The sequence below is a fragment of the Gadus morhua genome, chromosome 1, assembly GCF_902167405.1.
Source record: "Gadus morhua chromosome 1, gadMor3.0, whole genome shotgun sequence".
NCBI lineage: Eukaryota > Metazoa > Chordata > Actinopteri > Gadiformes > Gadidae > Gadus > Gadus morhua.
In genome coordinates, this window is record NC_044048.1 from 21,422,571 (window position 1) to 21,435,049 (window position 12,479).

A 12,479-nucleotide genomic window follows, 5' to 3' on the forward strand; every position below is an offset into this window, starting at 1 on the left:
GTTTCCAATTGTATTATGTTTTGGTTTTGGCTTTTGGTAAGGGTGTTGCTTTAGGGACGGGGTTTTCTATTTTTGCTTGGTTTTTGGTTCTAGGGTTTGGTTTTAGGGTTAGCGTTTCCTATTTTGATTCGGTTTGAGGGTTTGCTGTTTTACATTTTTGGATAGTTTTCCCCAAAGGTAAAGCTCTGAAAAAGAATGGAAGTTTACGTTACGTCACGCTACGTTATCAATACATACAACAGTGTGATAGCATTATTAGCAAGGCCCTCCAACACTGGATGCGTTTCCTCTGGCAAAGAAAGGTTTATATCATCATGATGATCCATCATCCATCACAAATGGCTGGATTTTGAAATGGTATCAACTTCCCTCCAGGTGGTAGAATGGGGCCCTTTAACAGTTAGCCGTTATCGTTGAGCTAAGCTATATTTCCCCAGCAACAGCAGCAGTGGGGCTAGCACAAATGTAGCTAACTATGCTCAAATTGGCAATTGTATTGGTTCCAAAACATCTTCCTGATCCTACAATGGACTCACCAGTTGGGTTGAGCCACGCCTGGTCAGTGTGTTTTGCACTAATAAATCAAATATAATTGTCATTAAACATGGGGCACTGTGGCTTAGATGGTTAAAGTGCCTGTCTAGTAAACAGGAGATCCTGGGTTCGAATCCCAGCAGAGCCTTTAGAGGAGATGCAGCACACAGAAAAGGTAAAGGGGTTCACCGTGATTCCTGACTGGCGACCATCAAACATCTCACCTTGATTGATCACATTTGCATGTGCGTCCAATTTGAAATGAGGGGTGGCCAATTGGGGTTTAGGTTTAAGGGTTGTATTTTAGTTCAGGGTTTCCTAATTTCTAAGGTTTTAGGGTTTGGTTTCTGGTTCTTAGGGTTGGTTTTACTGTTTGAGTTTCCAATTGTATTATGTTTTGGTTTTGGCTTTTGGTAAGGGTGTTGCTTTAGGGACGGGGTTTTCTATTTTTGCTTGGTTTTTGGTTCTAGGGTTTGGTTTTAGGGTTAGCGTTTCCTATTTTGATTCGGTTTGAGGGTTTGCTGTTTTACATTTTTGGATAGTTTTCCCCAAAGGTAAAGCTCTGAAAAAGAATGGAAGTTTACGTTACGTCACGCTACGTTATCAATACATACAACAGTGTGATAGCATTATTAGCAAGGCCCTCCAACACTGGATGCGTTTCCTCTGGCAAAGAAAGGTTTATATCATCATGATGATCCATCATCCATCACAAATGGCTGGATTTTGAAATGGTATCAACTTCCCTCCAGGTGGTAGAATGGGGCCCTTTAACAGTTAGCCGTTATCGTTGAGCTAAGCTATATTTCCCCAGCAGCAGTGGGGCTAGCACAAATGTAGCTAACTATGCTCAAATTGGCAATTGTATTGGTTCCAAAACATCTTCCTGATCCTACAATGGACTCACCAGTTGGGTTGAGCCACGCCTGGTCAGTGTGTTTTGCACTAATAAATTAAATATAATTGTTATTGAACATGGGGCACTGTGGCTTAGATGGTTAAAGCGCCTGTCTAGTAAACAGGAGATCCTGGGTTCGAATCCCAGCAGAGCCTTTAGAGGAGATGCAGCACACAGAAAAGGTAAAGGGGTTCACCATGATTCCTGACTGGCGACCATCAAACATCTCATTGATCACATTTGCACATGCGTCCAACCTGAAATGAGGGGTGGCTAATTGGTGTTAAGGGTTTCGGTTTAAGGGTTGTATTTTAGTTCAGGGTTTCCTAATTTCTAAGGTTTTAGGGTTTGGTTTCTGGTTCTTAGGGTTGGTTTTACTGTTTGAGTTTCCAATTGTATTATGTTTTGGTTTTGGCTTTTGGTAAGGGTATTGCTTTAGGGACGGGACAATGGACTCACCAGTTGGGTTGAGCCACGCCTGGTCAGTGTGTTTTGCACTAATAAATCAAATATAATTGTCGTTAAACATGGGGCACTGTGGCTTAGATGGTTAAAGCGCCTGTCTAGTAAACAGGAGATCCTGGGTTCGAATCCCAGCAGAGCCTTTAGAGGAGATGCAGCACACAGAAAAGGTAAAGGGGTTCACCGTGATTCCTGACTGGCGACCATCAAACATCTCACCTTGATCGTTCACATTTGCATGTGCGTCCAATTTGAAATGAGGGGTGGCCAATTGGGGTTTAGGTTTAAGGGTTGGATTTTAGTTCAGGGTTTCCTAATTTCTAAGGTTTTAGGGTTTGGTTTCTGGTTCTTAGGGTTGGTTTTACTGTTTGAGTTTCCAATTGTATTATGTTTTGGTTTTGGCTTTTGGTAAGGGTGTTGCTTTAGGGACGGGGTTTTCTATTTTTGCTTGGTTTTTGGTTCTAGGGTTTGGCTTTAGGGTTAGCGTTTCCTATTTTGATTCGGTTTGAGGGTTTGCTGTTTTACATTTTTGGATAGTTTTCCCCAAAGGTAAAGCTCTGAAAAAGAATGGAAGTTTACGTTACGTCACGCTACGTTATCAATACATACAACAGTGTGATAGCATTATTAGCAAGGCCCTCCAACACTGGATGCGTTTCCTCTGGCAAAGAAAGGTTTATATCATCATGATGATCCATCATCCATCACAAATGGCTGGATTTTGAAATGGTATCAACTTCCCTCCAGGTGGTAGAATGGGGCCCTTTAACAGTTAGCCGTTATCGTTGAGCTAAGCTATATTTCCCCAGCAACAGCAGCAGTGGGGCTAGCACAAATGTAGCTAACTATGCTCAAATTGGCAATTGTATTGGTTCCAAAACATCTTCCTGATCCTACAATGGACTCACCAGTTGGGTTGAGCCACGCCTGGTCAGTGTGTTTTGCACTAATAAATCAAATATAATTGTCATTAAACATGGGGCACTGTGGCTTAGATGGTTAAAGCGCCTGTCTAGTAAACAGGAGATCCTGGGTTCGAATCCCAGCAGAGCCTTTAGAGGAGATGCAGCACACAGAAAAGGTAAAGGGGTTCACCGTGATTCCTGACTGGCGACCATCAAACATCTCACCTTGATTGATCACATTTGCATGTGCGTCCAATTTGAAATGAGGGGTGGCCAATTGGTGTTAAGGGTTTAGGTTTAAGGGTTGGATTTTAGTTCAGGGTTTCCTAATTTCTAAGGTTTTAGGGTTTGGTTTCTGGTTCTTAGGGTTGGTTTTACTGTTTGAGTTTCCAATTGTATTATGTTTTGGTTTTGGCTTTTGGTAAGGGTGTTGCTTTAGGGACGGGGTTTTCTATTTTTGCTTGGTTTTTGGTTCTAGGGTTTGGCTTTAGGGTTAGCGTTTCCTATTTTGATTCGGTTTGAGGGTTTGCTGTTTTACATTTTTGGATAGTTTTCCCCAAAGGTAAAGCTCTGAAAAAGAATGGAAGTTTACGTTACGTCACGCTACGTTATCAATACATACAACAGTGTGATAGCATTATTAGCAAGGCCCTCCAACACTGGATGCGTTTCCTCTGGCAAAGAAAGGTTTATATCATCATGATGATCCATCATCCATCACAAATGGCTGGATTTTGAAATGGTATCAACTTCCCTCCAGGTGGTAGAATGGGGCCCTTTAACAGTTAGCCGTTATCGTTGAGCTAAGCTATATTTCCCCAGCAACAGCAGCAGTGGGGCTAGCACAAATGTAGCTAACTATGCTCAAATTGGCAATTGTATTGGTTCCAAAACATCTTCCTGATCCTACAATGGACTCACCAGTTGGGTTGAGCCACGCCTGGTCAGTGTGTTTTGCACTAATAAATCAAATATAATTGTCGTTAAACATGGGGCACTGTGGCTTAGATGGTTAAAGCGCCTGTCTAGTAAACAGGAGATCCTGGGTTCGAATCCCAGCAGAGCCTTTAGAGGAGATGCAGCACACAGAAAAGGTAAAGGGGTTCACCGTGATTCCTGACTGGAGACCATCAAACATCTCACCTTGATCGATCACATTTGCATGTGCGTCCAATTTGAAATGAGGGGTGGCCAATTGGGGTTTAGGTTTAAGGGTTGTATTTTAGTTCAGGGTTTCCTAATTTCTAAGGTTTTAGGGTTTGGTTTCTGGTTCTTAGGGTTGGTTTTACTGTTTGAGTTTCCAATTGTATTATGTTTTGGTTTTGGCTTTTGGTAAGGGTATTGCTTTAGGGACGGGGTTTTCTATTTTTGCTTGGTTTTTGGTTCTAGGGTTTGGTTTTAGGGTTAGCGTTTCCTATTTTGATTCGGTTTGAGGGTTTGCTGTTTTACATTTTTGGATAGTTTTCCCCAAAGGTAAAGCTCTGAAAAAGAATGGAAGTTTACGTTACGTCACGCTACGTTATCAATACATACAACAGTGTGATAGCATTATTAGCAAGGCCCTCCAACACTGGATGCGTTTCCTCTGGCAAAGAAAGGTTTATATCATCATGATGATCCATCATCCATCACAAATGGCTGGATTTTGAAATGGTATCAACTTCCCTCCAGGTGGTAGAATGGGGCCCTTTAACAGTTAGCCGTTATCGTTGAGCTAAGCTATATTTCCCACAACAGCAGCAGTGGGGCTAGCACAAATGTAGCTAACTATGCTCAAATTGGCAATTGTATTGGTTCCAAAACATCTTCCTGATCCTACAATGGACTCACCAGTTGGGTTGAGCCACGCCTGGTCAGTGTGTTTTGCACTAATAAATCAAATATAATTGTCATTAAACATGGGGCACTGTGGCTTAGATGGTTAAAGTGCCTGTCTAGTAAACAGGAGATCCTGGGTTCGAATCCCAGCAGAGCCTTTAGAGGAGATGCAGCACACAGAAAAGGTAAAGGGGTTCACCAGTGATTCCTGACTGGCGACCATCAAACATCTCACCTTGATTGATCATATTTGCATGTGCGTCCAATTTGAAATGAGGGGTGGCCAATTGGGGTTTAGGTTTAAGGGTTGGATTTTAGTTCAGGGTTTCCTAGTTTCTAAGGTTTTAGGGTTTGGTTTCTGGTTCTTAGGGTTGGTTTTACTGTTTGAGTTTCCAATTGTATTATGTTTTGGTTTTGGCTTTTGGTAAGGGTGTTGCTTTAGGGACGGGGTTTTCTATTTTTGCTTGGTTTTTGGTTCTAGGGTTTGGCTTTAGGGTTAGCGTTTCCTATTTTGATTCGGTTTGAGGGTTTGCTGTTTTACATTTTTGGATAGTTTTCCCCAAAGGTAAAGCTCTGAAAAAGAATGGAAGTTTACGTTACGTCACGCTACGTTATCAATACATACAACAGTGTGATAGCATTATTAGCAAGGCCCTCCAACACTGGATGCGTTTCCTCTGGCAAAGAAAGGTTTATATCATCATGATGATCCATCATCCATCACAAATGGCTGGATTTTGAAATGGTATCAACTTCCCTCCAGGTGGTAGAATGGGGCCCTTTAACAGTTAGCCGTTATCGTTGAGCTAAGCTATATTTCCCCAGCAACAGCAGCAGTGGGGCTAGCACAAATGTAGCTAACTATGCTCAAATTGGCAATTGTATTGGTTCCAAAACATCTTCCTGATCCTACAATGGACTCACCAGTTGGGTTGAGCCGCGCCTGGTCAGTGTATTTTGCACTAATAAATCAAATATAATTGTCATTAAACATGGGGCACTGTGGCTTAGTTGGTTAAGGCGCCTGTCTTGTAAACAGGAGATCCTGGGTTCGAATCCAAGCAGAGCCTTTAGAGGAGATGCAGCACACAGAAAAGGTAAAGGGGTTCACCGTGATTCCTGACTGGCGACCATCAAACATCTCACCTTGATTGATCACATTTGCATGTGTGTCCAACTTGAAATGAGGGGTGGCCAATTGGTGTTAAGGGTTTAGGTTTAAGGGTTGGATTTTAGTTCAGGGTTTCCTAATTTCTAAGGTTTTAGGGTTTGGTTTCTGGTTCTTAGGGTTGGTTTTACTGTTTGAGTTTCCAATTGTATTATGTTTTGGTTTTGGCTTTTGGTAAGGGTGTTGCTTTAGGGACGGGGTTTTCTATTTTTGCTTGGTTTTTGGTTCTAGGGTTTGGGCTTTAGGGTTAGCGTTTCCTATTTTGATTCGGTTTGAGGGTTTGCTGTTTTACATTTTTGGATAGTTTTCCCCAAAGGTAAAGCTCTGAAAAAGAATGGAAGTTTACGTTACGTCACGCTACGTTATCAATACATACAACAGTGTGATAGCATTATTAGCAAGGCCCTCCAACACTGGATGCGTTTCCTCTGGCAAAGAAAGGTTTATATCATCATGATGATCCATCATCCATCACAAATGGCTGGATTTTGAAATGGTATCATCTTCCCTCCAGGTGGTAGAATGGGGCCCTTTAACAGTTAGCCGTTATCGTTGAGCTAAGCTATATTTCCCCAGCAACAGCAGCATTGGGGCTAGCACAAATGTAGCTAACTATGCTCAAATTGGCAATTGTATTGGTTCCAAAACATCTTCTTGATCCTACAATGGACTCACCAGTTGGGTTGAGCCAAGCCTGGTCAGTGTGTTTTGCACTAATAAATCAAATATACTTTTCATTATACATGGGGCACTGTGGCTTAGATGGTTAAAGTGCCTGTCTAGTAAACAGGAGATCCTGGGTTCAAATCCTAGCAGAGCCTTTAGAGGAGATGCAGCACACAGAAAAGGTAAAGGGGTTCACCGTGATTCCTGACTGGCGACCATCAAACATCTCACCTTGATTGATCACATTTGCATGTGCGTCCAACTTGAAATGAGGGGTGGCCAATTGGTGTTAAGGGTTTAGGTTTAAGGGTTGGATTTTAGTTCAGGGTTTCCTAATTTCTAAGGTTTTAGGGTTTGGTTTCTGGTTCTTAGGGTTGGATTTACTGTTTGAGTTTCCAATTGTATTATGTTTTGGTTTTGGCTTTTGGTAAGGGTGTTGCTTTAGGGACGGGGTTTTCTATTTTTGCTTGGTTTTTGGTTCTAGGGTTTGGTTTTAGGGTTAGCGTTTCCTAGTTTGATTCGGTTTGAGGGTTTGCTGTTTTTGGTTTTAGGATAGTTTTCCCTAGAGGTAAAGTGAATCCCTGCAGAGCCATTTAGAGGAGATGCAGCACACAGTAAAGGTAAAGGGGTTTACCCTGATCCCTGACTGACGACCATCAAACATCTCTTTGAAACTCTTAATAAATATGTGATGGAGATCTTTGATCGACAGTTTGCAATGAAGTGATTCTTGATGGGGTCATGTTTGCTTGTGTGTCCAACTTGATTGAGGGATGGACAATTGGTGTTAGGGTTATGCTCACGGTTAAGGGTTGTATTTTAATTTAGGGTTTACTTATTTTTGAGGTTTTTTGTTTCTGGTTCTTAGGTTTGGTTTTACTGTTAGGATTTCCAATTGTATTATGTTTTGGTTTTGGTTTTTGGTAAGGGGGTTGCTTTAGGGACAGAGTTTTCTATTTGTGTTTGGTTTTTGGTTCTAGGGTTTGGTTTTAGGGTTAGCATTTCCTACTTTGATTCGGTTTTTGGGTTTGCTTTTTTTGGTTTTAGAATAGATTTGCCTAAAGGTAAAGCTCTGAAACAGAATGGGAATATAACATGCTACATTATCAATACTGCCAAAGTGTGGTAGCATGATTAGCCAGGCCCTCCAACAGTGGAGGGGTTTCCTGATCATGATGATCCATCATCCATCTCAAATGGCTGGAATTTGAAATGGTATCAACATCTCTCCAGGTGGTAGAATAGGGGCCCTTTAAAACTTAGCTGTTAGCGTTCAGCTAAGTCAAACTTCCTCAATAGCATCAGCAGTGGGGCTAGCACAAGTCTAGCTAACTATGCTCACATTGACAATCGAATTGGTTCAAGATTATCTTCCTGATCCAACAATGAACTCATCAGTCGGGTTTAGCCACGCCTGATCAGTGTATTTGCACTAATTAATCAAATGGACTCAGATGGGGCCCTGTGGCTTAGATGGTTAAAATACCTGTTTAATGCCTGATTAATCTTTTGACGTTGTCTGTTTGGGAACATACATGCACCATTTGTCATTACTTCTGTTACTAACGATTAAAGCTGCATTTGTGTTTTTATTCAATCTCTAAGTACAAAAGATGTTTTAGAAACGAATTTGAAGCATTCCGCTAGGCAACCTGTTAGCTGGAGCTTCGCTAAACGTTGTAAAATACATGCGTATTTGAATCTGTTAGTATTTTCTGGACGTCAGTAAGCATCCTCCACAAGAGACGGGCGTTGGGATGCGGGCACATACACAGTGTTGACCCAGGCAGGTGATTTCCTGTAATACTTGAAGGACAAGCAGCAGTTACAGGATGCAATTAAGTCATAGACATATTGGATCAACATCATCCTCCACACAAAAGGCGCTGCTGGGATTCGAACCCAGGATCTCCTGTTTACTAGACAGGCGCTTTAACCATCTAAGCCACAGCACCTACCTACTGGTATTACTGGTGTGGCAGTATATAGAGCTGTGAGGTAGTGGGCGGGGGACAGGTAAACATCATCGTCGTGCAGTCGACGCTGAACAGAATGTTGTCCACGTGTGACTGTGTCCCAGCAGCGGCGACATACAGCAGTCCAATGCTCAATAAGACGTGGATCTTCTCAGGAGAAAGAAAGTACACTGATGTTAAATTAATCATTTACACATTGTAGCAGACTGCATTCAAATGGATTCATACATTTATGTTGTTTACCCCGAATAATTTAGTGTTAAGGCGAGTACCAAACTATCAAACTAACAAACTATCAAACTTCATAGCAGTCCGGTTGTTATTGTGCTGTTTTAACAGTTGTAGATAAGTGGGCACTGGCGCAGAGTCTTATAGCTTATAGGGTTATGTATAGCTCTGTTTTATGCCCCTGGTTAATTATTACCATGTGTGGAAACAAAATCTTATTTGTTGTTCAAATGTTGACCTCTGACCTGCTCATAAAAAGACACAGTGGATCCTGTGGATTTGCTATGGTGGGCGTACTTCCCCCTCAGACCTCTCTCCTCAGACCTCCTCTCTCCTCAGACCTCTCTCCTCAGACCTCTTCTCTCCTCAGACATCCTCTCTCCTCAGACCTCCTCTCTCCTCAGACCTCTCTCCTCAGACCCTCAGACCTCTCTCCTCAGACCTCCTCTCTCCTCAGACTCTCGACCTCTCTCCTCTCATGCAGGTTCTATCGCCCCCCTGCTGGTCGGAGGATGCGTTGTATATTCGCTATTTCTCTATTGCACACACACAGAAACACACAGACCTCTACACACACACACCCCTACACAAACAGACACACAAACATACACACACACACACACACACACACACAAACCCACCCGGTAGACACACACACACACACACACAAACACACACACACAAACACCCATACAGACCCATACAGGTAAACATACACATGCTCACAAACACAACCACACATACAGTTGAATGCACATGCACACACACACACACACACACACACACACCCTCAGTAATAATATTGACTCAGCAGGTTATTTTGCAGCACGCTGAGACAAAGGAGGCTGAGCTCTGTCAGACGCCTGAGGAATGTACACCATCCTGCTCACACACCTACTACACACACAAACACACACACACACATACACATACACACACACACACACACACACCTACTTTGACAGATAGATACACACACACAGACTCACACACACACGCACACACCTACACACACACACACACCTACTGGGACACACACACACACACACACACACACACACACACACACACACACACACACACACACACACAAACACTCTCACACAGACACACACACACACACAGAAAACTGGGGCATACACACATTTCAGGTGTGTGCAAATAAATACACATACACCTGGGCTTGATGACACACACGCACACACCTTTGTATAGAAACACACACACAACCCCCCCCAACACTCAGTGGCACACTAAGGCAAACACTTGGATACCAAGCACACGTCATTAAAGCGTAATGATTTGGCTCGGTCCATGTTATTTACATGAGTCTCTCTATAGGGGCTCTCACAGCGGAGGGCAACCGTCTGCTGTACAGTACCCTGCCAAGCCTTGAAACACCCTCTGTGTGTGTGTGTGTGTGTGTGTGTGTGTGTGTGTGAGCCGGTGGCCAGTTGACAGGAACGTTGAGCATCACAGCTGGTCTGATGATCCAGACCAGCTCTCTGCTTTAAAGGACTCTCTCTCTCTCTCTCTCTCTCTCTCTCTCTCTCTCTCTCTCTCTCTCTCTCTCTCTCTCTCTCTCTCTCTCTCTCTCTCTCTCTCTCTCTCTCTCTCTCTCTCTCTCTCTCTCTCTCTCTCTCTCTCTCTCTCTCTCTCTCTCTCTCTCTCTCTCTCTCTCTCTCTCTCTCTCTCTCTCTCTCTCTCTCTCTCTCTCTCTCTCTCTCCTTTGCTTTCAGTGATGGGTGAGAGGGTGAGCTGGAGGGTGAGAGGGTGAGGGGGTGAGAACACATCGCTGACCCGTCCGAGTCCGGGAGGTAACAGTCTGTTTAAAACTCTCCTTCTTCCCTGAGGAAATCATTCACGCTTACAGAGCATGTCAACGCAAAGTTAAACAAATAAAAATACTAGTTAGTCACCACTCATCACGACTCACACACACACTCAAACACGCACACACACACTCAGGCAAACATACACAAACGGATACACGCAGACACCAAACATCCACAACTCGGGACATATGCAAACAAACACGCACACACAACCAAACGCACATACTCAAATACATGGGCACACACAGTGACAGCGTTATAGCGTTAGCCTTAGCGCTAGATTGCTTTGGAACAGAGGTAGAGACGGACTAGAGACATCCCAGCTGCGGTAAACAATTAACAACTGCTCCTCTATTCTGAACCGTCGCTATAGCATGATGCTACTAGGGCTGGCCCGAATGCCATTTTTCAGGCTTCGAATACTCGTTGGTTTTTCCGAGCGAATATTCGAATACTCGTTCCAGAAAAAAACACCATCAAAAACAACATTAATAATCCCTATATACTCCCTGGAACCGATTTTGACAGTATCTGCATATTTTGTTGAAGATTTAATAGCTTTTGAACGTTAATTAGTAGGCCTCAGTAGGTTGAGGTTCCTTAGTTTTTCCCCGTGAAAGCGAACAGCTGTTGCTCCGTTCCAAATCAGCTGTTCTCTGCCATCTCAGCCCTTACGGGAGCTTTTCAATTCATCCTGGAACGTGCATCTTTTCAGGGAATTTGTACAATAAATCCATAACAAATACCGAATATTGATTGTCTTATGTGTCCATATTATATCCATTATATTGACCGGGTATTCCCAAGACGCTCACGCTATGCAGCAAGCCATTCACAGTTGATTGGCGAGGCGCTGTACAGCGAACGTAAACAAACAACTAAGCTAAGGTTAGCATTTCGCTAAGTATTACTTTTCCTCCAGAGATCCCGCTAATGTTGTGTTATAAAGTAAAGGGAAACAAGATATCTATTCTTCCTCCACCTCTCGCTTCTCTGCTTGGTGTCGCTGACGCTTATAGTTTAGCTCCCTCGCTCTGGTAACGTCACGTACGTGAAAAAAAAAAAAAAGAAGCTCCGAATACTGATTTAAGCTTCGAATACTAATTTTCCGAACGAGTATTCGAGTATTCCAATAATTCGGGCCAGCCCTAGATGCTACCCAGCAATACCTCAAACCTGTCTTATCTTACAGTTAAGATAAGACACGATAAGCATCACTTTACTATTCGTCATCATAAGGTAGCGTCCTCTGGGGGAGAGGGTTGCCTTATACGATTAAAAAACCAAATATCTCCAACCCTCTCTCTCCAGGGCCGCCGTCCTCGCACACTTTCCACTCGTCTCCACTATCTCTTCTACGTCGTTCTTCCACACTATCCTTGCTCTACCTCTCTTTCCAAACTCACTTTATTATAGAAGGAAAAGTGGAAGCCATCTTTTCTAAACACAAGCCTTGTTCTGAAACTGACTCATCGGACATCTGATCATGAATAATATTTTCATACTCATGAATAGTTGATGATATTATCCAAATAACTTTAACCAGCCCAATTCTTTCAACGCAGTATTTTAACAGTTTCTGGTTGTCATGGCAGCCAGCCGGGAGGACATCTGATCTGTGGCCACTTATCTGTTTATTTAGCACACAGAGGAAGGCCAACATCCCATAATATACTGGCAGTAGCCACAGCATACGGTGTGACAACAAGTGTGGGAGAGTGTGTGTGTGTTTGTGTGGTGCGTGTACTGTTACTGGTATGTGTGGGTGGGTGTTTCTGTGTGTGTGAGTCTGCAAGTGTGTGTGTGTGTGTGTGTGTGTGTGTGTGTGTGTGTGTGTGTGGGTGGGTGGGTGGGTGTGTGTGTGTGTGTGTGTGTGTGTGTGTGTGTAAATCTGTGTGTGAGTCTGTGTGTGTGTGTGTCTGCATGTGTGTCTAGGTATGTGTGTGTGTGTGTGTGTGTGTGTGTGTGTGTGAGTCTGTGTGTGTCTGT

General features: G+C 43.1%; 9 non-coding genes across 9 annotated transcripts; 8 read left to right on the forward strand and 1 right to left on the reverse strand.

Moving 5' to 3' along the window:
• Nucleotides 1-608: 608 nt before the first annotated feature.
• On the forward strand, nt 609-682 carry trnat-agu (transfer RNA threonine (anticodon AGU)). The gene has a single exon. It is a non-coding gene; the product is annotated as a tRNA-Thr (tRNA).
• An 831-nt stretch (nt 683-1,513) lies between these two features.
• trnat-agu (transfer RNA threonine (anticodon AGU)) lies at nt 1,514-1,587 on the forward strand. The gene has a single exon. It is a non-coding gene; the product is annotated as a tRNA-Thr (tRNA).
• A 376-nt stretch (nt 1,588-1,963) lies between these two features.
• trnat-agu (transfer RNA threonine (anticodon AGU)) lies at nt 1,964-2,037 on the forward strand. Its single transcript has one exon. It is a non-coding gene; the product is annotated as a tRNA-Thr (tRNA).
• An 837-nt stretch (nt 2,038-2,874) lies between these two features.
• On the forward strand, nt 2,875-2,948 carry trnat-agu (transfer RNA threonine (anticodon AGU)). The gene has a single exon. It is a non-coding gene; the product is annotated as a tRNA-Thr (tRNA).
• An 844-nt stretch (nt 2,949-3,792) lies between these two features.
• Nucleotides 3,793-3,866, forward strand: trnat-agu (transfer RNA threonine (anticodon AGU)). The gene has a single exon. It is a non-coding gene; the product is annotated as a tRNA-Thr (tRNA).
• An 835-nt stretch (nt 3,867-4,701) lies between these two features.
• trnat-agu (transfer RNA threonine (anticodon AGU)) lies at nt 4,702-4,775 on the forward strand. Its single transcript has one exon. It is a non-coding gene; the product is annotated as a tRNA-Thr (tRNA).
• An 838-nt stretch (nt 4,776-5,613) lies between these two features.
• Nucleotides 5,614-5,687, forward strand: trnat-ugu (transfer RNA threonine (anticodon UGU)). The gene has a single exon. It is a non-coding gene; the product is annotated as a tRNA-Thr (tRNA).
• An 845-nt stretch (nt 5,688-6,532) lies between these two features.
• trnat-agu (transfer RNA threonine (anticodon AGU)) lies at nt 6,533-6,606 on the forward strand. Its single transcript has one exon. It is a non-coding gene; the product is annotated as a tRNA-Thr (tRNA).
• Nucleotides 6,607-8,332: 1,726 nt separating this feature from the next.
• trnat-agu (transfer RNA threonine (anticodon AGU)) lies at nt 8,333-8,406 on the reverse strand. The gene has a single exon. It is a non-coding gene; the product is annotated as a tRNA-Thr (tRNA).
• Between the last annotated feature and the right edge of the window lie 4,073 nt (nt 8,407-12,479).